This window comes from Anguilla anguilla, chromosome 4, assembly GCF_013347855.1.
Source record: "Anguilla anguilla isolate fAngAng1 chromosome 4, fAngAng1.pri, whole genome shotgun sequence".
NCBI classification, from domain to species: domain Eukaryota; kingdom Metazoa; phylum Chordata; class Actinopteri; order Anguilliformes; family Anguillidae; genus Anguilla; species Anguilla anguilla.
This window is the reverse complement of record NC_049204.1, coordinates 7,355,678-7,368,177: the sequence shown is the minus strand read 5'-3', so window position 1 is coordinate 7,368,177 and position 12,500 is coordinate 7,355,678. Positions and strand designations below refer to the sequence as shown.

At 48.5% G+C, this 12,500-nt stretch overlaps 1 pseudogene; it reads left to right on the top strand.

The window, feature by feature from the left end:
• LOC118225668 overlaps window positions 1–12,500 on the top strand; it is a 58,878-nt pseudogene that overhangs the window by 22,011 nt on the left and 24,367 nt on the right.

The window sequence follows — 12,500 nt, the reverse complement described above, 5'->3', positions numbered from 1 at the left end:
TGGCAGCTAAAACCTTGTGGAACTCTCCACTAGGCATGTTCTATCTCCTGATTGTGAGTCACTTGCCCACAGCCCAACGCTGCAGAGTACACACTGACAGGCAGAGGTGACAAAACACCAAGCCACAATAAGTAGTGCAAGCGATTATGAAGCAGTGGATTGTCTGTATAGTTATTCTTGTGAATAATTCTCAGGGGAAAATTATTGGGTGGAGGGGGGTGTTGCGGGGGGTGGTGGTGGGGTGGGTGGGGTTTCGGCAGTGGCGATTCATGAAAGCCAGTATGTATAGGTAGTGAACAAAACTTGGAATCGCCTCAGTAAGTCGGGGTCAACAAGATTACGGAAGGCCCGGGCTCATATGCGGATCTTACATTAATTAAGCCAATAGACATCCCAGCATGCACTGGGCCATGTGCAAAAAATGTGCCCGGCGGACGTGATTGCTTATAATTGTGGGTATAATAGCTGCAAGAGGAGACCTCGGTGGCTTTCAAATGGGGGGGGGGGGGATTGTTTGGTGGGAGCTTCAGCGACCGAGACGACTCAATTTGCTGACGATTCTCAAGCAGTGGAGCCCAACGACGACGACGAGATCAGCCGAGGGAAACCGTGGGCGGAAGTGTGTAAATCAGGATTGTGACACCCATGCGATTAATTCAAAGGGCAAGGCAGAAACGTGTGAGCGGTCCCACATCAGTTAACTGCAAATTTTGATAAGATTGTCCAGTGTAGTCAAAAATGGTGGTGTCCCAACGGTCTTTAGTGACTTTACGTAGTTTCCGTGTTTGTTCAGTGCCTGTATGAATAGCTTTTTTTTCACTTTACTGGCATTGAGCGGAGGCTCATATCTAGAGCGATTTACACTCAAACTTTTTACATGGCATTTACATTGCATCCATTTATACAGCAGGATGTGTGTGTGTGTGTGTGTGTGTGTGTGCGTGTGTGCGTGTGTGTGTGGGTGTGTATTCCGGTATGTGTAGTTATTATTGTTGTTGAGTTCATTCCTCTAGAAATAATGGTTGTAACCATGTCCCAAATGTATGTACCTAATCCATACTAGAAAGAGAGAGAGAGAGAGAGAGAGAGAGAGAGAGAGAGAACCAGCGGTGTTCCCCATCACTCATTCTGCTGTACATCTACCTGCTGGGTCTCTGTCAATGTAAATGATATTCTCTCCTCTTGCGCGCGCGCGCGCGCACACACACACACACACAGTCTCTCTCACCCACTCTCCTTCTCTCCCCCCTGTCCCCCCCTCTCTCTCTGTCCTCCCCCTTCCCAGCTTTGGATATAGGTTATTGGTTATTTACAAGTTTATGCATTGTTTATTTATATGTGTGCTCAGACCTAATAAACTACACAATACATGTTCAGCATTATATTAGAGTAAAGATGAGTATATTTTATTCCGACAGTATATGTAGCATACATGTCCCCATCCCCTGTCGACTCTATATGAGAGTTAACTCTGGAAAGTTTACAAAAATACTATAACTTGGCCAGATGTGGAATGAATACAAAGCAAAATTTTTGCGTACAATAATTGAACGTTTCTGTACAATATTTATCAGATTTTAATTAATTGTTTTATGTTTTTTTCCCCCCAGTACTACGAGATGTCATATGGACTGAACATTGAAATGCACAAACAGGTAAGAGGCGCACTGTTTGTGTCTTTATTGTGTTTCGGAGTATGGTTGACGCCCCCTCGTCTTGCGTCGGAATGGAGTGGGACGGGCTGGAGTCCCGCTGCACCAGTGCTTGATCCCTACCGGCTTTTCCCCGCAGGAGTGGTGGGCTCTAACATACCCTCGCAGCGCGAGCTTGGATGCAAAGTCACGCCTGTTAGTCGATTATTTATTTATTTTTTTGTCGGCTAATTCCCGGCCCCTTGGCACGCGACGCATCTTGGCTGCGTATCGCCGGGTTCTGTTTTACTTAACTGACTGACGCCTCCGCGCGAGGTGACTCTCTGTATTATTATTTTTTAAAACTAAGAGTCGGGACTTTTTTCCGCGGCGGCGGCGGCGAGGCTAGCACGGGCTGTTTAGCCGCTGTTTGGTGGTCCGAGCGGTATCGCTGCCGGTGCTAGCCGGCTCGCGGAGATGCAGAATCGGGCCGCAGCGGGTTCTGGCCCCGCGGAGAAAACGGGCCGGCAGCCAGAGAGAGCAGAACGGCACAGCAGGCTGTCAGCTCAGTCGCGGGAGAGGAGATGTCTGCGGGGGTCTGCTAGCTCCGATCCAACAGCTGGGCTGCGAGACAGTAGTGAAATGATAAATGGAGTCTGAGGTCTAGCGAGGTATAATTAATTATGAATAGATTTAACAGTAGCTGCTCTTATTTCCCTTTCTCATTTTTTAAAGCCGCGTGCCACTGCTTGTTTTATCGCGTCGAAGGCATCATATTTTCATTAATTAATTGAATCACTTCCGTAATATGCCTCCTCCTGAACTGTTCTCCCACTGGCGGTCAAGGGGTCTCACGGTTACAGTTCCTATTGACCTGAAGCAGCCATCAGTGTTATGAATACAATATTTCTCCAAACTGACATTAATATTACGTTCATAAATGGCTTTTCTACATTCCTCTTGCTGTACAGAAGATAGCACGGCTGAATTTAATCATATGTGTGATTGGCGCACAGAATGCTGAATGTATGTGTTCTGGCGATATATTTCTCGGTAGACCCTTAAAGAAATGAAACGAAACAGCTGGCAATCAATCCTTCTTCATCATTTTCTCCATGAATCACATGATGCAGCTGGTGTGTGGCTCCTGCATACTTTGTGGATGGATGTGTATGTGTGTGTGTATGTGTAAATGTGCATGTCATTGTGTGTGTGTGTGTGTGGGTAAATACGTGTGTGTCTGTGTGTGTGCCTGTATGGATTTGTGGGTGTGTGTGTGTGTGTGTAGGTAAATACATGTATGTGTCTGTGTGTGTAAATGTGTGTGTGCCTGTATGGATTTGTGTGCGTGTGTGTGTGTGTGTAAATGTGTGTGTGCCTGTATGAATTTGTGTGTGTGTGTGTGTGTAAATGTGTGTGTGCCTGTATGGATTTGTGTGTGTGTGTGTGTGTGTAAATGTGTGTGTGTGTATATATCTGCTTTTTTCTGTGACCCAGCCACAGTGCACTTCCTGTCCAGTCTCATGCACCTTATTTGTGATTATTTTTCTGTTTTGAGTTTTTGGTAGAAATTGCAGTCTGAATCCCAAAGATCATCTCTGTGGTCAGCAGCCAGAGGTGGGGGGAAGTGTGGGGGGTGGGGGGTGGGGGGTGGGGGGGGGGGGGGTGGTAGGCTTTGATTTAATGCCTCTTCTTTTTCCACAAACTGATTGTGCCCGTAATAGGATTGGGTCTGTCCCCTCCTTCTCTCCACCTCCTCCCAGTCTGTAATCCTGGTTTGATCTCAGCGGTTTTAACGTCTTTTTTCACCGTTTATTTAAAGAGCTGGATTAGGATGTGGGTGCGTATGTGGGTCAAAATGGAGGAGGTGCTTGTGTGTGTGTGTGTGTAGGTGTGTGTGTGTGTATGTGTATTCGCTTTGCGTGTGTGTTTGCGTGTGTGTATTTGTTGTCCATGTGTGTGTATGTTTGTGTATTTGCTGTTTATGTGAGTGTGTGTGTGTGCCTGTGTGTTTGTGTGTGTATTTGCTGTTTGTGTGTGTGTGTCTGTGAGTGTGTTTGTGTGTGTATTTGCTGTTTGTGTGAGTGTATGAGTGTGTGCGTGTGTATTTTCTGTTTGTTGGCGTGTGTGTGTGTTTGTGAGCGTGTGTGTGTATTTGTTGTTTGTGTGTGTGTGTGTGTGTCTGTTTGCGTGTGTGAGTGTGTGTGCGTGTGTGTTTGTGTATGTTTGCTGTTTGTGTGCGTGTGTGTGCGTGTGTGTTTGTGTTTGTGTATGTTTGCTGTTTGTGTGCGTGTGTCTGTGTGCGTGTGAGTGTGTGCGTGTGTGTTTGTGTATGTTTGCTGTTTGTGTGCGTGTGAGTGTGTGCGTATGTGTTTGTGTATGTTTGCTGTTTGTGTGCGTGTGTCTGTGTGCGTGTGAGTGTGTGCGTGTGTGTTTGTGTATGTTTGCTGTTTGTGTGCGTGTGAGTGTGTGCGTATGTGTTTGTGTATGTTTGCTGTTTGTGTGCGTGTGAGTGTGTGCGTGTGTGTTTGTGTGTGTTTGCTGTTTGTGTGCGTGTGTCTGTGTGCATGTGTGAGTGTGTGTGTGTATGTGTGTGTGTGTATGTTTGCTGTTTGTGTGCGTGTGTCTGTGTGCGTGTGAGTGTGTGTGTGTGTGTGTGTGTATGTTTGCTGTTTGTGTGCGTGTGTCTGTGTGTGTGTGTATGTGTGCGTGTGCGTGTGCGTGTGTGTGTGTGTGTGTGTGTGTGTTTGCTGTTTGTGTGCGTGTGAGTGTGTGCGTGTGTGTGTGTGTGTGTTTGTGTGTGTTTGCTGTTTGTGTGCGTGTGTCTGTGTGAGTGTGTGTGTGTATGTGTGTGTGTGTGTGTGTGTTTGCTGTTTGTGTGCGTGTGAGTGTGTGTGTGTGTGTGTGTTTGCTGTTTGTGTGAGTGTGTGCGTGTGTGTTTGTGTTTGTGTGTGTGTTTGCTGTTTGTGTGCGTGTGAGTGTGTGTGTGCGTGTGTGTGTGTTTGTGTGCGTGTGTGTGTATTTGCTGTTTGTGTGTGTGTGCGTGTGTGAGTGTGTGTGCGTGTGTGTGCGTATCTGTTTGTGTATGTTTGCTGTTTGTGTGCATGTGTGAGTGTGTGTGTGTGTGTGCGTGTGTGTGTGTATGTTTGCTGTTTGTGTGAGTGAGTGTGTGTGTGTGTGTGTGTGTGTTTGTGTGCGTGTGAGTGTGTGTGTGTGTGTATCTTTGCTGTTTGTGTGCTTGTGAGTGTGTGCGTGTGTATGTTTGCTGTTTGTGTGAGTGAGTGTGTGTGTGCGTGTGTGTGTGTATGTGTGCGTGTGTGTGTTTGCTGTTTGTGTGAGTGAGTGTTTGTGTGCGCGTGTGTGTGTGTGTGTGTGTGTGTTTGCTGTTTGTGTGCGTGTGTACATGCATGCGTTGTTATGGAGCTCATTTGTGCATAATGAGCCTGTAGCAGTGAGTGAGCTAACTCTTTTGGAATGGATAAGAGTGATTAAATCCTGGAGCTGGTCTTTTAGCATAATGGGTTTGTCATTCTTTCAAAAGGGTTCCGAGTTGCTGCAGATGCCACACAGTGTGTGAGTGTGCGCGTGTGTGTGTGTGCTTGTGTGTGTGGGTGTGTGTGCATGCGCATGTGTGTGTATGTGTGTATAGTACTCTTGTGTGCATATGTGCATGTGTGTGCGCATTTGTGGGTGTGTATGTGCGTGTCTTGTGTGTGTATTGGTATGTGTATGTATGTATTTGTGTGGCCGTACGTGTGTGTGTGTGTTTGTTTGTGTATGGGTTTGTGTGTGTAGGTGTGAGTGGGTATGTGTGTGAATGCGCCGGTGTGGGTGTACGTGCCTGTGTGTGTGTGTGTGTGTGTGTGTGTGTATGTGTGTTTGTGTGGTACGTTCTTCGATACCCCTCTCCCCCTCCCCTCCCTGATTAAAATAGATAATGTGTGTATTTAGCGATGGAGTGGTATGGTTGCTGTGGTGACGGGCTGATTGACACGCTGTATGGTAGGAGATTCGCAGGGACAGAGGGTTTAGTACTGCAGTACAGCCTGTTTGGACAGGCTGGTTAGCTGCCAGCGATGTGAATATGCATTACAGAGTAATGGCTAACCGCATTGTATTGCTGTTTGGGACTAAAGGAGATATTGTTAAAAAATAACCTCAACTCTGAGACTATAGCAGGAGTTTGGCAACAGGACTTACAACTTTCACAGCTGCCTTGGAAAGGGTTTCTAATTGTGTGTGTGTGTGTGTGTGTGTGTGCATGTTTGTATGTTTGTGCGTGTGTGTGTGTGTGTGCACCTGTATGTTTGTGTGTGAACGCCAATCTGTGTACACCGATGTCTGTGTTTGGGAAGCGTACACACGTGTGCATGTGTGTTCGATGTGTACGTGCGCACTGATGTGTGTGCATGTGTGTGTGTGCGTCTCTGTGTACTGTTTACATGTGCGTCTGTCTGATATGCTTTTTGTAGTTCCTACGTTGAATCTTTTTTGTTTTGAATGCGGACTGTCGCATGAGGTTATTTTGGACGTGTGTATTTGTATTGTAGCGGATGTAGGTGTGTGGGCGCATGGGTGGGTGTGAGCAACATGAGCTGTGCATCTCGCCATGCCCCGGAATATGTGTGCGTGCGTGTGTGTGTGTGTGTGTGTGTGTGTCCTTGTGCGTCTGTGTGTGCGCATTTGTTTGTGTCTTTTCCCCTACCCTCTTTCTCTCTCTCTCTCCATATTTCTCTTCCTCCTCTTTCCAAAATAGAGGGGCCATCAATCAGGGGGAGGCGGGGCCACTGGGCACGGCTCCAGGGAACAGCAGTTGGCACACTGCCCAGAGGGGGGGGGACGGGGGGGGGGGGGGGGGGGGGGGGGGGGGGAGAGTGGGAGAGAGAGTGAGAAAGAGAGAGGGAGGGGGAAGAGAGAGAGAGCGAGAAAGAGAGTGAGAGGGGGAGACAGAGAGAGAGAACAAGAGCGGGAGGGAGGGAGGGAGGGAGAGAATGGGTGAAAGAGAAGGAGCGAGAGAATAAAAGGAGGAGCAGTAGAGGAGGGGGGTGGAATCAGCTCCTTTATTGAACACCCCTGTGCATGAGACCACAATCACTGAGTGATTAGTGCCTCAACGGCTGCAAATATTTGCCTTTAAATGTTTGCGGAGGAGAGGAGCAGCTCCATTAGCCTGGCGGGGGGAAGGTGATGAGCATTAGCCAGCGCTGAGGGGGCTCTCTGTTGCTAGCAGGGGGAGGAGAAAGGAGAGAGAGAGAGAGGGAGAGGGAGAGGGAGAGGGAGGGGGAGAGGGGGGAGAAAGTGAGAGAGTGTGAGAGAGACGGAGACAGACAGAGAGTGAGTGAATAAGAGAGAGAGAGAGGGGGAGAGGAAGAGAGAATGTGAGAGAGAGAGTGAGCGAGAGAGCGAGAGAGCGAGAAAGAGAGAAGAGGAAAGAGAGAGCGAGAAAATGAGAGAGAGAGTGAAGGAGAAAGAGAGAGAGAGTATGAGAGACAGACAGAGTGAGTAAGAGAGAGAGAGAAGGAGGGAGAGAGAGAGTGAGTGAGTGAGAAAGAGAGGAAGAGGAGCGAGAGAGGGGGGAGAGAGAGAGAGAAAGAGAGAGAGGAGAGAACAGAGTTGGCTCTCTCTGTAAACCTGTCTTTCTTAGAAACAGCCCCCAGGAGCGAGGGAGTGGCATTCTAAAACACTCCCAGCCCTCCCTTACCTGCCTCCTGCTCTCCACGGTTTCATTTTGCATCGGGAAAAGCCTGTTCGCGCTGCTGGGCCTGCTGTGCTCTTCCATGAATCGCCAAAGTCATTCGTGCTTCTGAGAAGTGAACTAAAATCATATTCTGTGTTGTTTTATTTCTGTGACGTTGTAGAAATCGACACGACAACGCAGACTTGCACTGGGCCGGTTCTGCCTCCTCAGACAGGTGTATTTTAAATGCCTTCATTTTCTTAGACGGGTTGTGAAATCTCCCTTAGCCTTATTCATAGTGTAATTTCTCTGTCCGTGTGTGCTTGTCTGTGTGTGTGTATGTGTATGTGTGTGTGTGTGTGCGCGTGCGTGTGTGCGCGCATGTGTGTGTGTCTGTGTGTGTGTGTGCACGCCTGTGTGTGTGTGTGTGTGCGCGTCTGTGTGTGTGTGTATGTGTGTGCGCATGTGGAGGCTACTTCCTGTGATTGTAGTTCTAAAAAATAACAAAAAAATAGTTTAAAGAAAAGAGTACATTAATCATCACGTGAGTAGGGATGAGGCTGAAATATGGAGCGTGCAGCGATATTGCGCTGTATGTTATTCGCGCGGGATAGCGACTTGTCCAGCCTCAGTGCTGTGGCGGACTGCTATTTCCTGGGACGCCATTGGACGCTGTGTCTTCCTTACCCTTGACCCCTTGCGTACTCATTTCGGGGGTCATTTGTGACGGTCCCCGTACGCTTCTTAAAATATATTCCTGTTACATTCAGATTGTGTTCAGATGAATGCGTTTCTAATCTCCCCTGTTTCACAGCGGCTCATGCTGCCAGTGCTCTCTTGGTACCCTCCATTCCTTCGTCTCTGCCTTGGCTCTGGATCCCGAGCCTGTTTCTGGTCAACGTCTGTCCTGAGCTCCCTTTCTGGGGCTCCACACCGGTCATATTGTATTGTTTCATTTCCTCAATGCTAGGGGGGGCAGTGTAGTATAATGGGTAAGGAGCCGGTCTTGTAACCTAAAGGTCGCAGGTTCAATTCCCGGGCAGGACACTGGAGCATGGTGCTTAACCTGCATTGCTTCAGTATATATACAAGCCGTATAAATGGATGCGATGTAAATGCTACGCAAAAGAGCGTCTGCTAAACGCCTGTAATGTAATGCTACGGAAGGCATTTGTCGGCATGCTTCATCACTTCGTTTGTTCTGAATTGGGATTAGCTGCGCTGGTCGTGCGTGTGAAATATTTCCGCGGGTTAGTTAGCTGATTTCAGGACCAGGGGGACCGTGGGGCGAGTGTGTTTAGGACGTTGCTGGTCCCCTTGGGTTTGCAGTTTTTAGATTTGAGAGGCATGCAGAATTCTAAAGCTAACATATATATATATATATATATATATATATATATATATATATATATATAATTTAAAAATCTTTGTGATCAATAGATGCTGGTCCAGTCCCGCGTTCACACGCATTGTTTGACGGCTGTCCTTTGAGCGTGTTTTTTTTTCGCGGCAGTACGCGCCCCGTCTCTTCTCCTGCGGGCGCTCCTCCTCATTTCGCCCCGTCCTGCCGCTCGAGCGAGTTCCACACTGTCACGCTCCTGCACGGAGAGGCGAGAGATTTTCGGCGTGCGGGCCGCGTCCTAATTGGCGTATTTATTTAGCGCAGTGCTCTGTTAATGGTGTACACCACTCTGCGCCATTCGGTGCGGCGGTCTCGACGTCTGCTGCCCAAGCTATCAGGGGCGCAGCTAGGAATTCTGGGGCTCCTAAAGGAATATTGCTCTGCCCAACAACGCCCTCCCCCCCCCGCCCCCGCCCCTTTTTTAAACATTTTTTTTTACATAAAACAAAGTGGTTTTTTTTTAGCTGTTGCCCCCCCCCCCACCCCTAAGCTGTGAGCCTCCAGAATCTTCACCACCTTTCACCCCCACTAGCGATAACCCTGCATGCTGTACATGTCTGATACACAGATTTTTCAGTCCTGGGGCACTTCTGTTCATGATTTGGTGTAATGTAAAATTCTGCTCTGGATAAACAGGCTTGTGTTGTTATTTGGGGGGGGCGTGGGGGGGGTCTGGTCCGGCCCGTGTCCCGTGGGTCGTACGTGCAGCGTAGGGAGGCCGTGCCTCCGCTGTCTCGCGCGGTATGCGCACCGCTCCGCCCGGCGCGGCGAAGCCGTCGATGTGAGCGTCGATCGGCGCGGGACGGCGATCGAAATCGCGGGACGCTCTGTCCCCGGCGCGGTCGTTCGGAGTACATCCGTTTAATTACGCCGCGCCTCTCGCGAAGCCCGCCTGCCGAAACCGCTCTGACCACGATCCTCCCCCCTGCCCCCCCCCCCACCCCCCGTATCGAACGCGATCAAACGGTCTCCGGAATAAACGAAGCGCGCCCGAGTCTTTCCTGTCTTCATTTTTCTGTGAAATGATTTTTTATTCGCTGTCGCCGTGTTCGGTTATAAACGCTGTCCGCCGAGCGGCGGGTTGGAAGGGGACCCGTTTATTTTGGTACCCATTGTCCTTCGCTAAAGAACGGCCCAGTTGTGGCATCGCTGCACAGGATTGTATGAAACACCGCCATACCTCACCCCCCCACCTCCACCCCCCCCCCCCCAGGCTGCTGCTGTTTTCTGACAGTACTCCGCTCAAGGTGAAATATGCACTCGTGTATTTGGGGATGTATGTACGTCCCATATGTTGGAGGAGCAAGCCTCATCTTTGGGTTAGGTTAATTTACACACGGCTATCTTTCACTTCCCCCTTCTCTGCTCTTTCTCTCTCTCTCTCTCCCCCTCCCCCTCACTTTTTGCTTTACTCTCCCTGTCTCTCTTTCTTTCTGTCTGCTTTTCTCTCCCTCTGTTTCTCTCTCCCGCTCTGCTCCTCTCCCTCACTCACTGATTTTCTCTCTCCTCCTTTCTCTCTGCCCTCCTCTCTCTCTCCATCTTCCCCCTCTCTCTTTCTCTCTGCCCCCCTGTCTCTCTCTCTCTGTCACAGCTGAACGTGTGTATGTGTGATATGTGTATTTTGCTACTTGTCCGTCGTTGCTGTTTCCCCTTCATTGGCTCACTCGTTTCGTATCTTTAGCTCAGTCACCACCATCTCTGTCCTCCATGTATCTGATTGTCTCGGAGCTCTCTCACATGTGACCCTCTCTCTCTGGTCTGTCGCCTTCTGATCACTTACTGAGTCACCAAAGTACTTTAAAGATGTATCTGTAAAGTAAGTCCCCCCCCCCCTCACCAAAGTACTTTAAAGATACATTTGTAAAATAAGTCCACCCCCACCTCCCCTCTGCAGTCAAGAGTAGCACATCAGTTTTGGGAAATTTAATGGAGAAATGTACATTACATCACATTACATTGGGTGGCAGTATAGTATAATTGGTAAGGAGCTGGTCCTGTAACCTGAAGGTCACAGGTTTGATTCCCAAATAGCACACTGCCGCTGTAACCCCTGAGCGAGTTACTTAACCTGCATCGCTTCAGTATATTGCTACATATATTGCTGCATTTCTTCACTCTAGTGTGTTTTTCTGCACCTCTGCACTTTGAACTGATGCACTTGTTGTACGTCGCTCTGGATAAGAGCGTCTGCTGAATGCCTGTAACGTAACATAATGTAATGTAATATATATCCAGCTGTGTAAATGTATGCAGTGTAAATGCTGTGTAAAAGTCGTGTAAGTTGCTCCGGATAAGAACGCCTGCTGAATGCCTGTAACGTAGCTTGTAATGGAGAAATATACGGTGGGCGTAGTAATTCCTGCGTAGAGTGTCTCTTTGTTGGGAGACCCACCCCTCCCCCCCCCCAAAAAAAAATGGTGTGTTTCATTCTCTCAGGTTTGACACCGACCCTTATCCCCATTCCAGAGGCAAACAGATGTGTTGCAAAGCTGTGTTTTTATGTGAAAGCATTCCTACAATGCTTGTTTTATTATTCATTAGATTTTTTATTTATTTTCTTTTTGGTTGGGAGTCCAGCAGTGTTCTTTTTGTTATACAGACACATGCCATTGTGTACTTTCCCTCTTGGAAAGCAGTTAAACTGCTAAGATGAGATGTTAGGGATTTGCAAAGGAAAACCTTGGAAATGTGTTTTGTATAATTGGACACGATGCTGAGGGGGGCGGTGTTGGGTTAGTCTTTAGTTCGTTAACACTTCAGACACCAGACGACAGTTCCTGCGGCACGCTTAGTGTTTTTTTTTCTTCCCCAACCAGTATTTGAAACGAATCCGTTTGTCGCATGGTTTTATGTTGTGGTTTGGTGACATTTTTGCGTAGAAAATTCTCAGGGTTCTGCCTGGGTCTCACCGGCGTATGAAATGTTTCAGATGCGTGTTTGGGCCAGTCCTGGTTGGGAGGGTGGGGTGGGGGGGGGTGGGGGGGGGGTGTATATCATCAGGTGTGCTCTCTGCTCGGAGAAGGCAGGTCCGCACAGGAGGAGACTGTTTCCATCCAAAAAAAAACGTTTTTTTTTTCCAATGTGAAATGAATTTCCGAAGAAGTCGGCAAAACAAAATGCAAATTAGTGTGTGTTCCCCTGAAGTGCTGCCATGGGAATATTCTGAAGGGGGGTGCAACAAAATTATGTCGTCAGAAGATTGCCAGCCAATCACACGCCCTCATTTTTTTGGGCTGTCTGGTGCGGAAGCATGTGACTAAGGTCCCTGTCGCATCATCATTTATTTAAAAATAAATCTTTATCGATACGCTAAGTTCCCCACCTCGGCTGAGCGCAAAAACCTTTTTGCTACATTTCGTCGTTTTTTTGAAATTCAAAATTTGCATAAAAGCTGTTGGGTGGAAACCTGTTTGCTTCGTTGCCATTTTTCTCCCATTTTCTCACCAATTTAGTCGTTACACCAATTCCCCGTGTGTATCACGGTGCTGGTCGATGCGCTATCCTCTATCGGTCTGGGGAGGGTGTAGATTACCACATGCCTCCTCCGATACGTGTGGATTCGCCAGCCGCTTCTTTTCACCTGACAGCGAGGAGTTTCACTGGGAGAGCATAACGTGCGCGGAGGTTCACGCTATCTCCCCCCAGATCCCCTCCCTGCTGAACAGGCGCCCTGACCAACCAGTAGGAGTCGCTAATGCAACGATCAGGACTCATACCCTCACCGGCTTCCCACCCGCGAACACTGCCAACTGTGTTCGTAGGAACGTCCGACCAAGCCGGAAGTACCGCT